Source organism: Lycorma delicatula, chromosome 12 (assembly GCF_047948215.1).
Source record: "Lycorma delicatula isolate Av1 chromosome 12, ASM4794821v1, whole genome shotgun sequence".
Taxonomy (NCBI): Eukaryota; Metazoa; Arthropoda; class Insecta; order Hemiptera; family Fulgoridae; genus Lycorma; species Lycorma delicatula.
In genome coordinates this window covers 40310841-40334087 of record NC_134466.1, presented here as the reverse complement: position 1 = coordinate 40334087, position 23247 = coordinate 40310841, and the positions used below count along the sequence as shown (strand labels likewise).

At 29.2% G+C, this 23247-nt stretch overlaps 1 protein-coding gene across 1 annotated transcript in view; it reads left to right on the top strand.

The window, feature by feature from the left end:
• Nucleotides 1-15329: 15329 nt before the first annotated feature.
• Mid1 (calcium-permeable channel component Mid1) overlaps nt 15330-23247 on the top strand; it is a 308399-nt gene continuing 300481 nt past the window's right edge. The window contains exon 1 of the mRNA XM_075380284.1: nt 15330-15489. The gene's annotated coding sequence lies outside the window, so the exon portion shown is untranslated. The remainder of the gene's footprint in view (nt 15490-23247) is intronic.

Below are 23247 nucleotides of genomic sequence, written 5' to 3'. Positions count from 1 at the left end.
CAAAATCTTTTCCTTTTGTTCATTTATACCCTAGTAATGAACGCATATGAGTCATTACTTCCTGTGACTTATTTCTATTCCCATTAAAGAAAAATATAAAAAATCTTATCATTCATATTCTTTTTTTGCTTGTGTTTATATTCATGTGTAAATTCACATTGTATCACTCATTTCTGCATTATACTGTACTGAACAGCTATACTGTTACTTTCATAACTTTATGTACTTCTGTACTGAACTTTTCCTTATTTTCTGTTCTTACAGCTAATTGATTCTGTATATATATATATATATATATATATATATATATATATATATATGTTATAAATGAATTATCTGTTCATATGAATGTAATATTATTTATGTATGTGCAACAAGGAATAAGGAAGTATAAGAAAAAATTATACATTTTTTCCTGTCCACAGTACTTTAAATGGTACTCAATAGTTCTTATATAATGAATTTATTCATAAAGGAACTATGTGTTGAATTTTTACTCTTGTTTTGGAGATAGTCAAATCATGGTAAACTGGAACAGATACTTGAGAATCATTTAAGCAATAGATTTGAGAAAGTGTTATAAGCTATTTTAATTATGACAATACACAGGCCTGTAAAATTTAAGTTCATGGAAGCTTTTTGAAAAATCTATATTGAATATACTGTTTTTTAGAGTGCCCAATCGAAATATGAGTTGATTTTTTTTTTACATCGTATACATTTTTTTCAGAATCTGTCAAGTCATTTTGACTGTTGAAAATTGTAAAAGTCAAAGGAATGCACACTTCATTAATAATTTTTTTTCTTCTTTATTAAATTTATTTATTGATACTCCACTTGCTGCTTTATCTCTTGTGCAATGATCTTGATTGTCATGATGTAGCATCCAACAATAGCCACCCATCGTATTGATATTACATTGACCCTGTTCTTTACTCATTGTCACAAAATATTCTGGGATGAAATCCAAATATGTGCATAAAAAGAACTCTTAGAACATTCCAATATTTTGAATTTTTTTAGAATTCTTTCAGCATTGTTTTTATAGCCAGGATCCTTGGTTTTTCATTAGAATTTATTAACATTTTGAAATTGATCCAAATTTGTTCTTCAACATTGTTCATTGCGGGCAGGAAGTTTCTTTCATATATCTTTCATTGCTTTTATATATCTGGTTCAACAAATATGTCTTCTTTCATCTTACCTTGTTAATGATGAGGAAACTTTGAGAATAGGTACTTAAAAACAATTTCTTTTTTTTTGTAAGACTAACAAACTGCTTCATGATATTTAGTTTTATTACGGTGAGACCGAATTTTTTTTTTATTCAACAAATGTTTTTATAGGCCAGTATTTTTGTGCTCAGTTTTGATAGTTTGCTTGGTTGTTCCATTCACATTGGCAGTTTGTATATTCATTCTGCTGACCTAGAAGTTCAGTATTTTAACGTGTTCACAAATCATCCAGTTATGTTCTTTATATTATATTTAAGTAAATATAGGTTCAAAATTAATGTAATTTTATTTTTTTTTATATGAAGTGAATAACATGTAAAGAGGCATATTTGTTCCCATTATGTAGAACAGTTTTATTATTTATTTTAGTACAGTCAAATTCATCTATTTTGTACTCAATGCTAAACTTGTGCATCAAACTGGCAATATTATTGCAGTATTCCGTATCACACCTCTATGAAAACTACGGATAAAATTCTTGTTTTCTCTTTCTATTCAAGTAAACAGACATTGCTGCTGCCAATAAGTTCTAAGCTTTAGAACCCAGGAATTGAGCAGAACCCTTGGGTAATCCTAAATATCATAAAAGATCATTTATTTTGAATTAAATGAAAAGCTGAGAATCTTCATTATCTTCGTCACAGTGAAATTCTTGATCATTATCTTGCTTATCAGTATTTGAATAAGAAATATCAGAATGTTATTCTAATATTTTGGGAGTAAGAGGCATTGAAACTTCACTACAACCTATTCCATATAGGTGTGGAAGTAAAATATTTTTATAATTTTTTGAATTATAGCCTTTAACATCACAAGAGAAAGAACAACAGTGATCAAAGTGAGTTTTTGACTCCCCTCCAAATCATTGGGTCACAAGGTCTTAAAAGATATTTTTTCCTTGGACTATTTTCTCAGATCCTCCACACAAACAAAACAAACTTTGTGAGTAATCAGTGATTTATATTTATTTCCCAACTTTACTTCAAATTTCAAAAATTTCATGATAAACTTTTCTATAAAAATATGAACTGTTTCTTTGATGTTTCTTTTTATTGTAAACTCAGCGCAAAAGTTATCCAAATACTTTACACAACCATAGCTACTTATTTTATCGCAGGAGCTCACTAAGCACAAAACAACTAAATTCACTGTCAAAAGTTAGGTTAGAACATTATAAAAGAAATCACTATATTGCTATGTCACTACTGTTCTAGATGTTTCCTCTTTTGGAACTATTTCATTCAAAGAGTAACTGCTGCTAGCACTACTGAATGCAAGATTTAAATATTGACAGTTTCATGACAATAATTCTTAATTTTTGAAGATTGTAAGAAAACCAGAATATAAACAAGAGGATTATGATGAACTTTTATAAATAACAGTTAGTTTATTCTCTATGACTTGCTAGGTTTTTGAAATAAATAAAATATAATGGAAGTGTGTCTGTATAATCACTGTGTAACATACATGTATGGGTTATAAAAAAAGCTAATTGTGAGGAAATGGTAATGATATGACATTTTTAGTATTATTTTTAAAACTTGTGTAAAAAATATATAAGAAACAGATAAAATGCAACAAAATGTTTTTTCGTCACAGGCCTGTGTTATTATTGATACAAAATCTCAGTTTGTTTGACCTTTCAGAGAATTTTAAATATAATTATAAGGTCGTACTTTATGTGAGTTGCTCAATTTTATATAAATATTTTGTTTTAATTTCAGTAAATTCTACTTCGTAATTAAAGTTGATTACTTATAATTTTAGAAGTTGTCCTTGTTCTTCAGCCACTTATGTCAAATTAGTAGTAAACCAATTTAATTTAACATGAGTGTCTTAATGTAAAACATTTTATAAGATCAATACATAATTGTCAAGCTAATAGGATATTAAAAATTAATAATAATAAAAAAATTCATTCTATAAAAACCCATCATTATTATTAATTAGTTGACCGCTACTAAATTACATGATCACATCTTTCAAAAGAGGTGTATAAATTATTTTTTTTTATGAAAGAAGAAAAATATATGTAATTTCATAAGGTGGGTTTCTATAGCCCTGAAATGGTTGTTTTAGAAGTTCTACAAATAAAATTATATTTTTAAGATTTTTTTTGATCCTACAACTGCTGTATAAACTTTGTCTATCATATATCCTTTGTGCTGAATTAAAAACAACTTGAACAATTTTTTTTGTAGTTTTTTATTTCTAGGATCAGCAAAATTAATCTTGTGTTTTTTTTTTTAGTTATCAGCCTTTTGATTGATTCGATGCGATGATTCTCCATTGCTTTCTGTTCTGTACTTATCTTTTAATGTTATTCTCTTTTGTTTGGTTAATATACTACTCTCTGTATTCTAGTTTTCATTTTCTACATATCCCTCTAAAATCAGCAAATCACCTAAACGTGGATTTCTTTATATATGATCCGTCAGATGCAGTTCATCAATTTACAAGATTCTGCTATAAACCTTACTATATGTAACTTATAAATTTAATTTTTTCACTTACTGCGTTGTTTTTCTTCCATATTTAGTACGTTTATCAAGATCATTGTTTTTTAGGGCGGTTTGTTTACCATCTCAGTTATTGATGTAGAATGAACTATTCTGCTCTTATTACTCATACAGTCTATGGAAGATAATGAAACCCTTTTGTTTTTTTTTTGTACGTTAATTTGAATGTATATTTTTAATTAAAATTAAAGTTTAATATTTTAAATTTAATGTATTATTTGCATAATTCCCCTTCATCATGTTAAAATATTATTTGTTCATTGATAATATTTTTAATTATGTAGAAAGAAAGCACTCAGAAAAATTTACAAGCGTATAATAGAAAACCATCTCTGTGGGAGAGTGGTAGTGAGTCAGTCTTTATCCGAAGGTCCCGGATTCAAATCCCTGTCAAGCTTGGAATTTTTCTACAATATTTGCATCTTCTTATTCCATGACAAGCTTTTCTAATGCGTCTGTTGTGAATCAATTCTTTAGTAAAAAAAATCAAAGAATGTTGATTTGCTTAAAACAGACATTTTGAAGTAAAGAAAACATGCAAATGTTGGAAATAAATAGCTTCTTCTTATTCTTTACCATATCAAGGATTGGCTTATTCAGCCCATATCGGCGCCCATCTTTTATTTGGTTTTACTTGATCTCTTCTTCCATGAGGATTATATTCAAAAGCTTTGACTGGTAAATGTTCTGATGATATTGTATTTAAATGGCCATACCTGTTAGCTGTATAATTCCTAATTGTGTCTAACAATGGCGTCGTATTAAGTTCTCATCTAATATCTTTGTTACGTTTCTTTTCTGATGTAGTGCAACTTGCTGCTGATCTCAGATATCTCATTTCTATAACATGAATCATAGGTTCTTCCTTTTTCGATGTCACCCATTTTCTTTCCCATAAAGTAGGTTTGTAACAGCCAATGTTTTATAATATTTTAGTTTAGTTTCCCTTAGCCTTATTTTTAGGAATGGTATAAGAGGCTATTAATTAACGAGACCCATGCTGCTACAAAAGAACTATGCAAGTACCAAATTCATACGACCGACAGCTGTGTAGCATGAAGCCTTCTCTTTCGATTGTTGCCACTCCAATTTCTGTAGACATATTAGTCTGGCTATGGCTTTCATTTGGATAACATCTGTTTTTTTGTTTTGCCGAAAAAATAAGTGTTTTATTAGAGCAAAGAATTGTTGTGAAATTTCATATGAAACTTGGAAAAACTGCTACTGAAACTTATCTTATTAAAAAAAAAAAACTATATGGCAATGAATGTTTATCATGTGCACAGGTTTTTTAGTGATTAAGCATTTCCAAGATGGCCGAGAAGAAGTTGAAGATGTTGTTCGCCTGGGTCGCCCTTCCATGTCAAAAACAGATAAAAATATTGAAAAAATTGATGTAATCTGAGCCAATCTGACCGTTTGTTAACTATTTGTGCGATTGCTGAAACTGTAGGAATTGACAAAGAAAGAAACGACCCGAATTGTGGAAGAACAAGTCATGGGTTCTTCCATCAGGACAACACATCATCTCATACTGCATTATTTGTCAAGGTGTTTCTAGTCAAGTATAACATCCCAGTGTTAGAGCATCTACTTCATTCACCTGACCTGGAACCTTGTGACTTTTAGCTGTTCCCCAAGGTTAAATCTGCATTAAAAGGATCAAGATTTCAGACCGTTGAAGCTGTGAAAGAAAAAGCGGCACATGTCATGAAAGAGCTCACAGAAGAAAACTTCCAGCACTATTTTGAACAATGGAAAATTCGCATGGAGCATAGTAGGGTTAGAGGAGGGTGTGTATTGAAGGGGATAGTAACTTAATATTTATAAATTTAAAATTATATATTTTACAGCATTAGTCTCATTATTTAATAGCCACACCTTGTATATTGTTCCACAGGGAGTTCTAAATTTATTCACTTTATGTAAAATATTCATATAATATGTATCATATCATAAATAATTAAAGTGCAGGACTAACTTCATTCTAACTGGTAGCTTACTCAAGAAAATCATTGTCTTAGATTTAAATTGTGATATTGTCATCCTAAAGTACTTACCTATCTTTAGCGCAATTTATACAAACTTCTCTGTAGCTCAGCACAACTGCAGAAAAACAAGCAAACTCCAACGCTCGTCAGGCTGCTAAATAGTCAGCGAATAACCTGCATAAACAACTCACTTTTTTGAGAGCTCTCACTAATTCATCCATTGTAATACTGTAGTATGACAACTCTTACATGAATGACAGTCAGCTTTGTCCTCACCATCTATGTCCTCATTATCATACCACAAAGTTCTATAGCATTTCATCCATTCCTCTGGAACTGTAACCTCCAATTGTGCTCTCTCTCTCTCTCTCTGACATTAAAGTTATGGAAACTTGTTGCCGGGTAAGTCATCACTTGTCTACCACGCAGATCATCATCCATTTCTCTAATGAAGTGATCCCTAGACTGTGCATTAGCCTTTCTAACCAACCTCTTAGCTTTAGCTCTGATCTACACTGCAGTTGTTTCTTCGTTAGGGTTATTCAATATCTTGTAAACATTTTGTTTCTCTTTAATTACAGAATCCAGCTCGTGATTCCATATTTTCAAACCTTTATGTCTCTTGAACTTCGCTTTTAACCCCAATGCCTCTGATGCAGCCTTTTCTATAGACATCTTTAATTTATTAAATTCTTTCCCTATACTTTCCTGGGTTGATATCTTCTTTAATATATTTGTCGGTCTACTCTGATTCAAGCACCGAACATTTTCATCCTTAAGAAATTGTACCTTATCACTCTCATTCTTAACTTCTTTACTGTAAGTTAAACCTTGTTTTTTCCATATAGTGTACGGATTTAAAGATGATTCCACTAAAAAATGATTGCTAACTTTGTAAACCCATCATGATGGGTTTACAAAGGTAGTAATCATTTTTTAGCATACACTTTGGCAGGTATCAACCTGCCAAAGTGTATATATGAATGTCTCGCTTGCGGAAGAAAGTATTTGTCACTTTTACCTGGTTGAAATATGAGAAGCAAAATTCCTCAAAACTTCACCATTTATATGTGAATGTGTGGGCAATTGATTGCCCACACATGCATTGAGAGTTTATCATTATTGCATGTACTCTCATTGATGATTCTTTGACTCTGTTCATATAACAATTTTGTTTCCTTTAATTTATCCTTCTCAGAGTCAGAAACTGCAGTTACATACATTCTGTTTCTACTGTGTTGCAACTGTTTGCTTATTATATGGTAGAAATAAATAATTCTTTTCCTTTTTTCATCACCTCCTGTTATCATAATAGCCACACTCTTGCTAGCTCACTCCCATCTTCTTGATACCAATGTGCAACATTAAATAATCACCAACATATGATGATCCTTTAAGTTTTCTTTTAGTCTATAATTGCAACAATATCAATTTTGCTTTCACCAAATATTGTCGATAATTCCTGTTCCTTATTAGCTATTCCTCTCGCATCCCAAGTAGTAATTCATAATGAATCCAATATTGAAAATCTTTTATTTCACATTTCCAGTTGGTTTTCCGATAGTACCATCTCTACATCCAAGGCTGTTATCGGTGCTAGAAAAATCTCCTGACTGCATTATGCACACCATGTAGGATAAGTTTGATAGTAGAGCTGCTACCTCACTGCTTTCAAACCTGCAGGTTTTCCATCAGGGTTGTCTCCCCCCCTAGACTCTTCTACTGTTGGCCATTGGGAGTTCTCATCTGTCCTTCAAATCATTGGCCATTTGTCATCTGTAACTCTAGATATGGGCCCTGTAACTGGATACTACCATCTGGAGCCAGATGACGCAGGTTTTTTTTATGAGGTTGTTATCCCTCCTCCTCCACACTTTCTCATTTCTTGACAAATGAGTCCCCACTTGGAACAGGCAGAGCTAAAAAGCTCTGTTTGCTGGGTTGGAAATAATTAGGTATAAATTTAAATCCCCCCCCCCTTAATTGTATACATTAATAAAATTAAAGAAAAATACATTTAATTATTATTATTCAAATTATGGTACCAAAAGCAATTGTTTCATTATCTCCCACATGGTGTAGTATGACAGAATAGTTCATTTTATATCAGTAATAGAAATTTTGAACATGCTACTTTAAAACTCTAATCCTTTTAAGTTATAGTTTTAATTTAAAAAAAAATTGTACAATAATTTTACATGTACATGCAATAGATACATACATTTAAAATCAGCCTTAAAATTATGTCATTGATTTTCTATTGTAACTCAGTTGTTTGTCAACTGATTTTAAAAAATAAGGTTTTATTGGTTGCAATAAAATCCTAATATTCTAGCTAATAAAATGTATTTTAATTAATCATTACAAAGATATAAAATATTAAAAAATTGATATGGCTGTCATTTTGAAATTTGAGAACTTGTAAACATATAATAGTTTTTTATTTATTAGAGAAAATTGGTGTGACTATGTGTACTAAACATTTATAATGATTTCACATCCCGATCTTATGTTATAAATTTTTCTTTAAAAAAAATACTGGACACGAGGAAATGAAGGGGAAATCACCATTTTTTCATAGAAGGCTTTTTGTTTATTTTGATTTGTAAAATTCAAAAATAAATACAGAAGCAAACCTCAAATAATCTGGAATACCGAGTAATCTTAACTCAGTACGAGAAAATGCAAAAAAAATTATTTTACATTTGGAATTTTCCAAACCTACAAGAAGCTGTAAGTTTACCATGTGTTTATCAAATCCAACTCTACGTTGATTTTTTGACCAATTTTTTGACTGTTGATGATTCGTGTATATGACTTGTGTTTATTTATAGCACAGTAAAGTAACAAATTTCTTCCTAGAATCTGCTACGCATTCCATATCATAGTAGAGTGCTTAAAAATCTGAAAAATGTTGTGATTTCTCTTTCTGTTCCTTGGGATTTTATTGACAAGGATTTAATTCTAGCATCATTAAAAAAGCTTTTGCATTTTATGATAAAAGATATTGAAAATGTAGGCACTAGTCTAAATAAACAAATAGAAAGTGTAGTAGAAGTGACTAGAACTGTTAACCTTGAACCAGAAATAACAAAAGAAGATATTACAAACCAGATTAATGTAGATGCAAAAGAATAGTTTAAAACTTAAATTCGATGATGACATTATTAAAACAGTACGACAAGGAAATTCGATGATGACATTATTAAAACAGTACGACAAGGATGAGTTGAAAATGATGATGATGATGACGAAATTAAAGTAGGAGTGAAGAGTGTAAAGCATAAAGAAGCACTAAAATGTTTTAACACTTGTATTCAGTGGGCAACAGAGAATAACATTCCACCACAAAAACTACTTTTATTGGCTCAAATACGAAAAGATGCAGTAGAAAAATCACTAACTTCAATGAAACAGACAAAAATCATTGACTTTTTAAAGAAACATAATAAAATTCATTTTTAGAAGGTAAATATCAGTACAGTAATAAAAGTGTTTGTTTACCAAAAGAATGGGTTTCAGCAATTTTTTCGACTTCCAAAACTCACCTCGATACCCTATCCTGTATATTTTAAGTTGAACCCTTGATAATTAAAATTTTTCATAATCTATTATGAAAATTATTATAATTTATTAGTTCGGATTATCCAGGGGCTTCTGAAGTCAGGTACACATTTTTACATTATATGTTTGTGTAATAAGATGGTTCAAATAGTTGCTGCTATTCCCAGTAGTTACGTGTAGAATATGCTTCTATAACTATGTAAATGTACAAATGCTACACCATATTTCAATTCTTAAAATATAAATGTGTACCTTACTACCATTACCAAATATGTGTACCTTGCTACCATCATAAAGTTTATTCAGAATATAATTGTACAGATATTGCATTTAAAAGTTAATTGTCATAAGTTCTCATTCAAAATAAATTCAGAAAAAATATTCAACTAATGCAGTAAGAGGAGATTTATTTTTAAATTAAACAGCTTCAATAAATCACAACCATATTATACTATTATAAGTAAGAATATTTGAAAGTTACATTTAGTGCTGTATACAAAGTAATATGCAGTAACCTATAAACAATATTATATTTAGAATCAGCTTAAATAAAAACACTTGCTTAAAGGTTGTACTTGTATATAATGTTATCATTACATCAACCATCATTAAATTTGTAAGTGTAATATATTCTGCTAATCGGGCTAAACAAAAATGCGATAAATATAAGTTAATAAACAATGTTTTTTTAAAAAATTAAAAAAGTTTTATATATTTTAATTATAAAGAAACAAATCTGAACAAAAGTAAATAAATTATGCAATATTGTTGTAATATTATTATAGTATGATAACTCAGGAGGTGCTGCTGAAAGTTACAAAGGTTAAAAAAAAACATTAACTTATATGGTTGCTATTTTAATGCATGTGAACTTTATTTTGTACATGATAAAAAGGTTTTCTTATCATGGAAGACACTGATTTTCACTGAATAATTTTTTTTTAGGATTTGTAAATTTATGAATAACCTTAATTATTTTAAACCTGATGTTGAATTATATATTCTGTTATTTTTTTAATTTACAGTAACAAGCTTGTTTTTCATCTTTAATATATTGAAGAATGTGAGGTGTGATAAAAAAATAACAAGAATTATTTAGTTCTGGATTTTATATTTTTCTACTGAGTTCATCTTTTTCCCACTTGATGGCAGCACTGTTTATAATATATATATATATCAATAATTTCATCCGTATTTGACGTGTTGTTCAAATTTGGGAACTGTGTAATTAGGATGTATTTTATTACAAGTGGCAATTTATTTCATTTGAAAGTGATGGAACAAAAGATTAAATTTGCATTAAATTTTGAGTTAAAAATTGAGGGAAGTGGTGAAAATGTTAGAAGCGCCTTTCCGTGGATATGTTATTTCAACATCAAGGGTTTATGAGTGGTACAAATGGTTTTTAAATAGGCCATGAAGATGACAAAAGGGTTGGACATCCTAATACATCACAACTTATGAATATAACATAAAGACAGTTTGATCAGTAATCATGAAATCACCATCAGAGAAGTAGGTGAAGAAGTGGGAATCTGTTACGGTTCATGTGAAACAACTTTTAACTTACTCTTGTATATGAAATGAGTAGCAGCAAGATTTGTTCTAAAACTTAAATTTTCGTCAAAAGCATCATCACAGAACATTGTAGCTGACTTTGCTGATTACTCAAGGTACTCAAATGTATCATAGCAAATGACAAAACATGAGTGTATGATTATGATATTGAAACGAAGGTTCAGTCGTCCAATGGAAGTTTCCTGAAAAACCAAGACCAAAACAAGTGCCCTGAGTTCAAATGTTAAAGTTATCCTTACTTTTTACTTCCTTGTACGACGTAAAGGAAATGTGGGATCGTGAAAAATTTCAGTTTTCAAATTTCAATGGAAATATCCATTTTTACCACCCTTGAATCCATTTTGACTATTTTGTATGTACGTACGGCTATGTATCTCCATAGCCGTAGTATGTTGAAATTTTGGATTTAGGATTGTAACATCTAGTTGTGCACCTCCTCTTTTGATTGCGATCGACTGGACCAAAAGTGTCCAAAAAAAATTTTTTGTTTTTCGTTAACTGCAGTAATAAGTCCTCATTGACAGCTTTTCACCGATATATCATAAGTGGTACTTAGTTTCATTGGTTCCAGAATTGTAGCCAAACAAAATTTTAATTAATGAAATACTTGGATCTTACAAGGTGAAGGCACATCACTTTGAATCTGAATTCCTTCATTTCTGTTTCTTTTCTATTTAACTCATTCTTTTTAATTTAATTATATTGATTTATTAATAATTATTAAATTCCGATTGTAAAAAAGTTTTACAGTAAATATTAATTCAATAATAACAATAAAAAAAAATGTGAAAAAAAAACAGAAGTTATTAGTGAAATAAGATTTTAATTATAAGATGTGCATATGTAATTTAATAAGTGTACAAGGAAGTCATGTGATGTCCCCCTCAGATTTTTTTAATATCTATAAAAAACAGGTTTATGTAATGAAAAACTTAACCTGTTAGATTCTGTTACAAAATATATGTATATTTAGACCAATTTGCCCTATTGATTATTATTTGATTTAAATATTTATGCTGATTTCTTTATAGTTCTTGTAATTTTTCTTCCATCAATTATGAATTACTTTTAAGTTGGAAGAAAATGCATCAGGTTTGTATGTATTATCCTTTTACACTGCAGAGCATGGACTTTGTCTCTTGCTGCTAGATATTTCTTACAAAATTGGTTCGGTTATATATTTTTATGGATGTTATTCATAATTATTAAGTGGAAAAAAAGACCAGTTCTAGATCTATGATCATAAATCCTTCTGAAATATGAGGAGGTTGTTGTTTACATTATTCTTTTCACAGTTCTGTTTCAATTGATTTTCTGAAAGCTGTTAGGTCTAGGAGCAATGTTTTTCTAGAAAGAAGTTCTGATAAGGTCCTCTTGTTCTGATTGTTTTATTAATCACTAACTGTTTGCGGCCTTGCTCTTATAGATTTTGGATTTATACATAGAATAAATTTTCAAAAGAAACATTAAATTTTTTTAAGATTCTACCATAATTCAATGGTTGGATTTTAACAGGAATATTAGTCTATTTACTTTGATAAGGTTTTGTCAGATTGTTCCTAGTGATTGGCTTTATCTTGGAAATTTTCATACATTGCAGATTTTGTTGTCCATCTTTGTATAATGTTCGTAGACAATATGTCTTTCAAGAAGACTCCAAAAAATTTATTTGAATACGCAAGTATGACTTATGGTTCGTACTACTTTGTGGATTAACATTCATTCGATAATTTTCTACTACATAAGGTTTCTTTTTCACTTCAGTATAAAACATTTTTATTAATTCTCCATAAAACTCTATGGCAATTACATCTTCAACTCTGTGCAAAAAATGAGATCAAACGCATTCTGTGAAGCTTGAAATCATCTTCCTTCTACGTAGTTCCATTTTTATTTCAATATAAGATAATTTTTATTAGCTCCACATACATCTTCAACTATATGCAAAAAATGAATTCCAAACACATTATGTCAAGCTTAAACCTAATTCGATCATTTTCCCGCTACATGAAGTTTCTTTTATATTTCAATATGACATTTTTTTACATACACCTCTATGCCTAAACATATTTATGTTGAGCTGATGTTTTTATCAAACCATTTATATACTATAAACCAACAAAAGAGATATGATGAACAAAATGTACAGAACTTATTTTTAAATAGTATTGTTAATAGTGTTAAATATGTTACAAAACTTGTACTGTAGAATTCATTGAAGGATATGTCTCATATTAAAATGGGATCCCTGTAGGAAAAATGGAATTGACCAAGTAACCCACATGGTTACCCGATTTATTTTCAATTGAAAACGCAAGGAATTTTGACCATACTTGACTGCTCCTTTGGTGTAGACTGGTCAAGTATGGTCAAATTTCTGTGGGTTTTTGATTGAAAATAAATCCAGTAACAATGTGGATTACTTGGTCGATTCCATTCTTTGAACCTGAAAACATTTACACCAATCTAATAGGACAACAATAATAATCGTACTTTTATTTATGCTCATTTAATTTATTGCTGTTTTCGTGTTTTATTAGTTGTAATTCATCATTATATAATTAGTAGTGAATACACTGAATTAGATGTACAATTATTATTGTACATTGTTAAGAATTTTTTATTTAGAATAAAAAATTTTTTTTTTTACAATTGTTTTCATTGTTAATTATACATACTTGATGTTTGCTCTTTACCTCCAGTTCAGGTAAAAGTTCACCATCTTCTCTGTCTTCATTGGAACAGTCATTTTCATTAACACTGTCTAGAGGAATGATAAATTTCTCCTTCATTTTGTTGATTAGCAGTTCCATCTTCTTATACTGAGTTTCAGCTTTTTTTACATGTTGAGAATATGGTTTGCAGTCATATTTATTCATTTTTTCCTGAGCTAATTTTTTAATATCTGGCATAAAAAATGTATCTGGTTTATTACTACCAACATATCTTTTCAGAGCCAACTAACCATCTTGATCTTATTTAAATTGGAATGGTAAGGTGGAAGTCACATCTGATGCCCATGGTTTTTTAAAAGTTCATCAAAATGGTATCATATTTTTAAACTTCTATGTGATTTAATTATATCATACAGTTGTGCTTTTAACAATGCTTTATTAAATGAAATATTGTTCTTTACTAACCAATTAATCATGCCACTTTTCCTACCATTTGAATTTGGGGGCTTCTCTTGAAGTGAAATGTGGTATGGCACATTATCGATAACAATCACCGACTGGGGGAGGAAGACAAGGAACTTCTTTTTAATTTTTCGGATGCCCACTTCATGAAATTGTTATTGTTAATGCTGTTGTGATAGTTACCGCTTTTTGAACTTGTTTTCGAAGCTAACATTGCGTTCAGAATGACCCCTATTTCTCAATTTTTTCTCAAATATAATTTGATGCAACATCTGATTATTTAATATTAATTGAAAACTATAATTTAGGATCGTATTATTTTTGGATTTTCTAGTTTAATTTTATTTAATTATTTTGGAATTTATGTTTAATTTTATCAAACTACAGAGTGACTGAAAAATAGACACTTACAAGAACAACATATACACTGAGGCATACATCCCTGATTTTTAATAAATTGCAAAAAATTCTTTCAAGGGGGAAAATTAAAAGAAATTAGAATTTTAAACTGCACAAAACTATAAAGAAAAGAGAATTCAACATAGGTTTAGTCTCCCTCTTCTGAGACAGTTTTTGAGAAGGATTTTTTTATTCACTGGTCATGTATTTCTGAAATAAATCAGGGCACAGGGACTTAAACAAGTATAAAAAAAAGAATTTAAAATTGAAAAACGTAATTTATGAAATATTTTCCCCTAATATTCCAAGATTTGTGTATATTTATTTTTATCAAATTTTAATTTATTTCTTTTCCTTTTTACGTACATTGAACAATTTTAAAAAAAGTTCAATTTTCTGCTAATTTTGTGAAGAGGTTATTTTCACTCTTTCAATACATTACTTTTTTTTATTGATTCTCTTCAGTAATTTGAATTCTGTAATATTGATCTATGTTTGTAATATTTTTTAATTACATTGAAAGTTAGTATAATTTGCAATAAATCGGAAGTAAACACCTTTTTGTATGTTAAATGTGAATACTATTTTAAAAAAATATCAATAGTGACAATAATTTTTAGATGTTTTTTAATGAAAGGTATACAAATTAAATTATTCCATAACCAATAAAACTTTATTTTTTATGTTAAATTAAGGATTAAACCGGAATATTTTCTAATGTTTTGAATATTCTTGGCCATAACTTTTTAGTTTTGCAAATACGTACAGATTTCATTGATATTATCGATATGTAGTGCTGCTATCTGATTTTGATATGACGTACCATGTACATAATTTTAGTTTACCGGTATTACAGGTTTTATAAAAGTAGATAGTAGCGCTTTCAGAAGCCAATTCATCCAAGGTAACGGCGCAACTATAACGTCAGTTACAAGCTTGCACGGGCTCTTCGTACAGCAGTGTGCTTTTGATACGTAAGGTTTCCACCACGCAGCCAATGTGGAAATCGACTCGAGTTATGTGAAATTGTATTATGAAACGGGCCTTAGGCCTTAATAATTACGAGGTATGTTGTATAAAAGTATTATATATTTTTTTTAGATTAAATATAGAAACTAGTGTAAGCCTTTACAAAAAAGACCCTTTCCCGTTTTTGCCTTTTTATCACGTAATTATTATGTTAATGTGTTATGTGTGGATGAAATAGGTTTGTTTCACATTTTATAAGCACAGTCTTTTTTTTGTTATTAATTAAACCCGAAGTATCATTATGAAGCTATAGTAATTTTAATAATAAACAAAAATTAGTATAATTTTACATTATAATGATATCAGTTCTCAATTTATTTATCTGTGTAAAATAACGTAGAATTTATTTTACATCGGTTGTCTAGCTATTAATCTAATTCATTTAACTTTTATATATTCGTAGGTTACTGTTTTGGATAATCCTTTACTCACTTTGGTTCTCCGACTATTAATTTTAAAGAACACATCATATTGAGTTTGGAAAATAGATATTATGCTTAGTCTTCATACCCATTTTTACAATTCACTATCATTTGTTGGTTTGAGTGTAACAATAATTTCAAATCTATACTCTATATTTGACCTAACTTTGATATGAGGTGAGAGATTCATTGTTTTACTTGCCAGAGTGAGTAATATCATATTTAAAGAAACATTGTGCGTGCATTATTGGCATGTTGGGTGCTTGAATCTAATTTAATAATTCATGTTGTCCTAAAAATATAACATAAATAAAAATAAGTCTTCTAAATAAATGAAATGAGAGTTGGTGGTATCATAACCAATAAATGCCTTTCATAATCCTCAAATTTGTATATTACTGTTAAAATAATAATAGTCTGCTTATATTCTTATAAGCAGAACAAAAATTAACAAATCTGATAAAATGTGTATTTACTAAAATATAATTTACATGTCACCCATAGCTAGTTCAGAGAATATTTTATTAAGAAATTTGCATTGAAGAATTAAGATTAAATTGCCTTTTTCGATATAAATCTTATTTATTCATTAATAGATATTTTTAGTGATGTTCATCAGTTTCTTTTTCGAATAATTTTTTTGAAAAAATTGTCCTTGGTTATTATCAACTTTTTTTTATTATATACATTACCTAATTTGTTTTTTTTTTTTATAATCTTACTGTTTTTCTTTCTTCCTTAGATATATCTGTTTCTTTCAAAGAAATTTATACGGATAAAATTCTGTATTATTTATGTTAATTTGGCCAGTCATTTCATCCTAGGTTTTCCCCAATAATATGTTTCTATTTTAGTTAGTTCTTTTGTCATATTGTCTATGCATCTGTTTAACATGAATAACTATCCAAGTTCTATACACACATATCAGTTCATTATTTTCCTTGCTGTATCAATTGACGTCCTTTTTTTTACAAAAATCCAGAATTAAATGTCGTATGTTTAAATAATCAATATATATTAAAAAAATAAAAAATAAAAAGATACCATTATTACTTTTGCTGTTTTTAATTTGTATCCTTGTTTTTTGTTTCATTAATTTACTTGGTTTTATTCTCACTTATTTTTAAATTGAATTTCTTCTTAGAATTAATATTCATACCATTTTTTATTGCTGAAAAAATATGTGTAAATGAAATAAAATTAAAATTTTGGTAATTATTTATTTTTTATAAAATATATTTTTTTAATGTTTATTGATGTTTTGTTTTAATAAATTTTTAGTCAGATTCTATTTCTATCTGCCAACAATCTTTAAACATTTTCTATACATTTATAGCAATGTAAATGTGTGTTATAATAATTAAGGAACTAGTAGTCATTATTGTAAAGTATTTCCTGGTATTCTGGGAGTGAGCTGATGTTATTTAATCAAATCACATTGTTGTGATAAGCACGCTGGTCCAGTTCATGTCAGGTCAGTTCATTACCTGCAGTGAGTTATGTTGTTCTGTTTGTGATATTGTGAAAAGCTATGGAGGTTCCTGGTAATATTTTCAGTTTGAATGATTTGTGTAAACCTAAAGAATGGTGTATTTCTTTTGTTGAAATGTATAACATTTTTTTAAAAGAAAAAACGTGTAATAATGGACATAACATGACATTAAGTGTAACTGAAAGTTGAGAAGGATGGATGGCATTGCAAAAAACTGAATGTAGACAAGATGTTCAATTACATTCTAATTGTTGGTTAGATTACTGTATGGAAAAATAGTATTGTTTATTTAGATTTGGAGCTATGAGATGATGAATATTAAGTTTTACCAGCATGATCTACGAATAAACCACAACACAGTTGTGGATTGATGTAGCTATGTGTGAGAAATGTATGCTGCTAAACTTTTTGAAACAGCTGTAGTAATAGGAGGGTCAAGATTAACTGTTGAAATTGATGAATTTCTACTGGTAAATATAATGTAATTACAATGTTGGTCGAGTTCCCAAATAGCAGTGGATTTTTGGAGTTGCTTACCATGAAACAGGTAATTATTTTTCATTGGCTGTAAAAAAATAGAACAGTGATTGGTTTGTTGCTGGTTATTGTTAATTAAATTGTACCCGGAACTCATACAATTTTACAATGGTGTAAGGAAGATTATAAACGTACAAATATAGGACTATCTCACACACACCAAACACTTCATAGATCCCGGTATCAATTGTTAAAACACTAACTGTTAAAAGAATGGGGCATTGTGACATTTTCTTTTAGGTAGCATTATAGGAATCTCATAAATGTTAGGCCATTGATTCTCAAACTTTTTCGCCTACCACCCACATTGAGAATCAAAAATTTTCTAGTGCTCCTCCAAAATTTTTAAACTTATCTGTTAAAAATAATAATTGTTATTGCTGTTTTTCAGATGTGCTTTTAAAAACCAGTTGCAATTATTGTTTTTAAATGTGGCATATCCTATTTCTGAGTTGAAATTTACATTTTAAATGAGAGCGATTAAAATGCATATTTAATCATATTTGGAAGTATTTTTATTAAAATTACCTTCAAAAAAATAATTGTATCTATTTAATTATATAACAACAATAGTGATAGCATATTCAATATAACAATGCAGTAATTAAAACAAAGCTTTCAATTGAAAAATTACATTACATTAATGTGAAGGATGAACCTGATATGCATAAATGAGTTTGTTAATGTCAGACTTGAATTTACTTAAGAACAGCCATAAGTCGCTGCATTCGGTAACATGCAGATTTCTCTTTTTGGTTAGCAATGTTTTTACAGCACTAAATCCACATCAGGCAAGTATGACGAAGGGAATGCTATCAGAAATTGTTGAACAATTTACCGTAATCCAGGGTTGTGGGATTAGCCCTTGCAGCCAAAATTCTTGGTAGCCATTCTTAAATTTTATTTTTATTTCTTTGTTTGTTGTGTTTGTTGTTTGTTTGTTGTTCTTCTAACTGGGATGATCCTGCTGTGCTGACATTTGAAAAAGAATTCAATACCCAGTCTGGTATATCCAAATTAAAAATACCAAAGCAGCAACAATGTTTTTTGTTTTAATCAAGTTCAAGGCAACACCTTGAAGCTGGTGATTAACATCATTAAACAATTTATGTAGGTCTGCCAAATACGCAGTATTCTTTGATTTAATGAGGTTGTCGTGCAACTGTGTGCCTTTGTTTTCCAGGAACTCTATCACAGACTCAAACAGATTGTAAAATTGAGTCAGACAAGTACCTTTTAATAGCCAGTGCACTTCTGTGTGAAGCAGTAAGTGGTTAAAATCTTCATCATTGGCAATGCAAAGCTGACTAAATAATTCATTATTTAGTGAGTTGCTTCTGATTTTGTTAACTGCACTGATAACATATTGCATTGATACATCACTCAGTTTTCTCGCAAATAAATATTGACAATGAATGATGCAATGTATAACAAGCACATCTGGAACTTCATTTTTTAAGTATGCTATGAAGCCTTTGTCATTGCCACTCTGTCATAGCCAGAGTGCCATCTGTAGCAATTGACATAATATTCTTCAAAAGAATTTCCTTTTTGTCACAAAATGTTGTATTATATATTGTTCTCCCTTTGCATCCGTTTCTAAATTTTTAGCAAATAATGGTTCTTGACATACTTTCTCATCTTTGGTAAGCCTCATGTATGACAACAACATTGCTTTGTTAGTAGAGTCATCCAACTGAATTGAAAATTGGCATGTCTTCAGATGATTGCATAATGATTCGTTCATGTTTTCAGCCATCTAATCCAATTCTTTTCACAGAACTATTGCTCAAAGAAATTTTTAGATATCTGCCGTAGTTTAAGGAGCACAGTGGTTATTACTTGTTCCCCAATAAAATTAAATCTTCCCAAATAGTGTGTTGATTGCCTGTTTAGCAATTAACAATGAGATATTGTACAAAGCTTGAAGTCCTACATCATCTTGCTTGAAAGATGCTGAAAAAAATTTTGATATAGTTGGCTGCGCTACATACTTCTTTTCCAGGTCTTGAAAATAGGCCACATCTTTGTCTTTGTTATCTGAGTGCAATTTATTAATGATCTTGCAGCCTGGAAGGCTTCGTCGCTTCATTTGAAAACATTTTTTGACAAATAGGTCACATTGGTGATGATGGATTTGTGGGATTTTCAATAAATCTGTATTAATATATTCCACGCTGTACTGTCATTTCTTCATTTTTGCTTCCGAAATGGTTTTAACTTCACAAATACTTTAGTAAAAGATTGACTTTAAAAAAACCTGCTACCGATTGCACAGGAAAATACGCATGAAAATAAAAGAAACAATTACTGCCTTTATATATGTTTGAAATGCAACATGCATTGACAGGAATAAACATGCAATTCATCATTTACCACATATGACAGAATTCGTACTGAGCAGATTAGAACAAGCACTGATAATCCTGGCAATTCATGCAGGATTGAACAAATCACATTGTTTAACTCATACAGACCTAACGTCATATAAAAATTGACTTAAACATTGATGACTTAATCATTTTAATACATGTTTGAGAAATGCTACATGATTCATAAACTAAATGGCATCTCAAACAGGATGACCTAAGATGTAATTTGCTATAAAAATATATAATATCCGATAATTGGTTTGTTTATAATTCGTGTTCAAAAATTAAAAATATGTTTATTTTTTCTTCTTCAATTTTATTTTGTGTTATATATGTATTTCCTGTTGCTTTTTCTTCATTTATAATTGAATAATAATGCTCTGTGTATAATAAATACTCATTTATTTTGTTATATTTATTATAAGTAGTCGTCAAAATGACATTTGGTAACTGCTACACACAACAAAGAAAAGTTCGAACTGGCGTTAGTAAAGTGGCTCTATAACAAAGAATATAAATCTGTTTTATTTTCTTGTTTTTTACTACTGCTGCATTTTACATTGGTACAAAAAATAAAAAAGAGACACCTGTATATTATGATAAAAAGTGATTGTATTCATACTGTTTTAACTTTGGAGCCAAAGAGCTTAGAGAGATGAATAAAAAAGAAGTTAAAACTTGAATACTCTACTTTTTGACAGTGCATTTAAGATTTCAAAGATCATCAAATTAAAAAAAAATCAGTAAGAAGAAAAGTTTTAAAAATTTGAAGTTTTTCTTTGTGTTTGATCAAGTGCATGGGGGAAACGAAAGTTTTTCAGTAAACTGCATTAAAATTGTTTGAAGGCTTAAGACTTAAGCTTTAATTTTTTTTTGTATGTCTAAAATTTTTCAAAACCAAAATATTCCACTTTAAAGAGAAAAGGCCGCTTTTGTCTTTAATGCTGCATATCTCCCGATCTAAGCAACGTATTGATATAAATAAATGTGAAAATTAAAGGGTTTTGATCAAGCTGATCTAGATTTAATGACAAATTATGAGGTCTTTAATGTAGTGTTGCAGTTTTTGGCTTTTGTTCATTTTGTGCTGAGATATTGAAATCTTTAATGATTGAGACTGTAACATGATCTTGGGTTAAGCTAAGCGGGTGATACGTGTTGCAGTCTCAGTCTTTAAAAATTTCAATACCTTGGCACAAAATGAACAAAGGCCAAAAACTGGAATGCTACATTAAAGGCCACATAATTTGCCATTAACGCTAGATCAAAACCCTTTAATTTCCATATTTATCTATATCAATACGTTGCTTAGATCGGGAGATATACAGCATTAAAGACAAATGTCCTTTTTTCTTTAAAGTGGAATATTTTGGATTAGAAAAATTGTGTAGACATATAAAAAAAACAATTAAAGCTTAAATCTTAAGCCTTCAAACAATTTTAATTCAGTTTACTGAAAAACTTTCATTTCCCCCATGCACTCGACCAAATACGAAGAAAAACTTCAAATTTTTAAAACTTTTCTTCTCGACTTCTTTTTTTTAATTTGATGATTTTTGAAATTGAAGTATACTGAAAAAAGTAGAGTATTCAAACTTCAATTTTTTTTTTATTCATCTCTAAGCCTCTTGGTTGCAAAGTTAAAGTAGTTTGAATGTAATCATTTTTTTATCATAAAATATATGTGTCCCTTTAATTTTTTGTACTAGTGTAGTAGGTATTAAATTTTTTTTTTAAATATCAGTGAAACATAATTTTGGTCTTTTGTTTTAATCAGCCATCGCCTTCCTAGACTACCTGAATGCCCTCAGTTTTTTGTAGGCCTTCTACTGCCCCCTGAAGTCCTTCAGCGCCCACTTTGAGAATGAATGTGTTAGACAATTATTTGTGTGAATTTATATGAGGAAAAGATTATCGGTAGACACCAATCCATCTAAGCATATACTGGTGTCGGCAGTACTTATTGGCTGCCACAGTAACATTTGTGTAAGTTTGTTGGTTTAATAACAATATAAATTGTTCAGTTTCATTAAAAGTAATTATAATAAAGTAAAGTAACTTTATGTATTTAGTAATGTTTATCCTACTCTAAATATAAATATAATATTTAGATTGATATAAGTGTATAAAAAATGTTAAACAATTTACAGGCATAGGTGGAATTAGACCAAATTTTTGTTAAAAAACCCTACAATTTGTACCTTTGTGAAAGAGTGTTATCACAGCTTTTCTTAAAGGTCTTGTGTTAAATCCCAGTAAAGCTTAACATTTTTCATAATTAAAAAAATTCTATATCATATTCCTTTGTACAAACTTTGTGCTTATATAGTAATATCATTTGTGAACAAAAATTTATACTGTTGAAAGTTGTATAGTATTAACATAATATATGGTTTAAAAAATGAGTTCGAATAATATTTCAAAAAGATTTTATTTATGATTAAATGCTATGTAACAACGTAGGCTTTCTTGTGGCAAGAAAGAAAATGTAAATTACATTACTAATGATAAACTAAAACAATAAAATAAAGTGATAATAAAAAAAATTAAAATAAACGTAACAATGGAGGTAATATTGAGAGCTGCATACATCTATGTATTCTTTATGAAAACCTATTAACTTTTCAATTATAAACATAACAAAATTTGTTTAATAAAAGATTTTAAAAACTCATGATATTGCACAGATTCAAACGGGATGGAACTTCAAACAAAGTTAATAAATACATAAAAGCACTCAGTAGCAGCAAAGAGGTAACATATTCCAACCACATCATAGACGTATATTGCAAATTAATCAATGCTGACAACTTTGATATATTACTCAACAAAAAAAAAGGATCATACAAAAGGATCATATTTTAAATAAATTTAAAATATACAAATTTACAACAGTAATAATATATTAAATTAACAGATAAGTTTAAATTAACACCTTTTGAACAAATTCTAAATACATGTCTAATATTAAA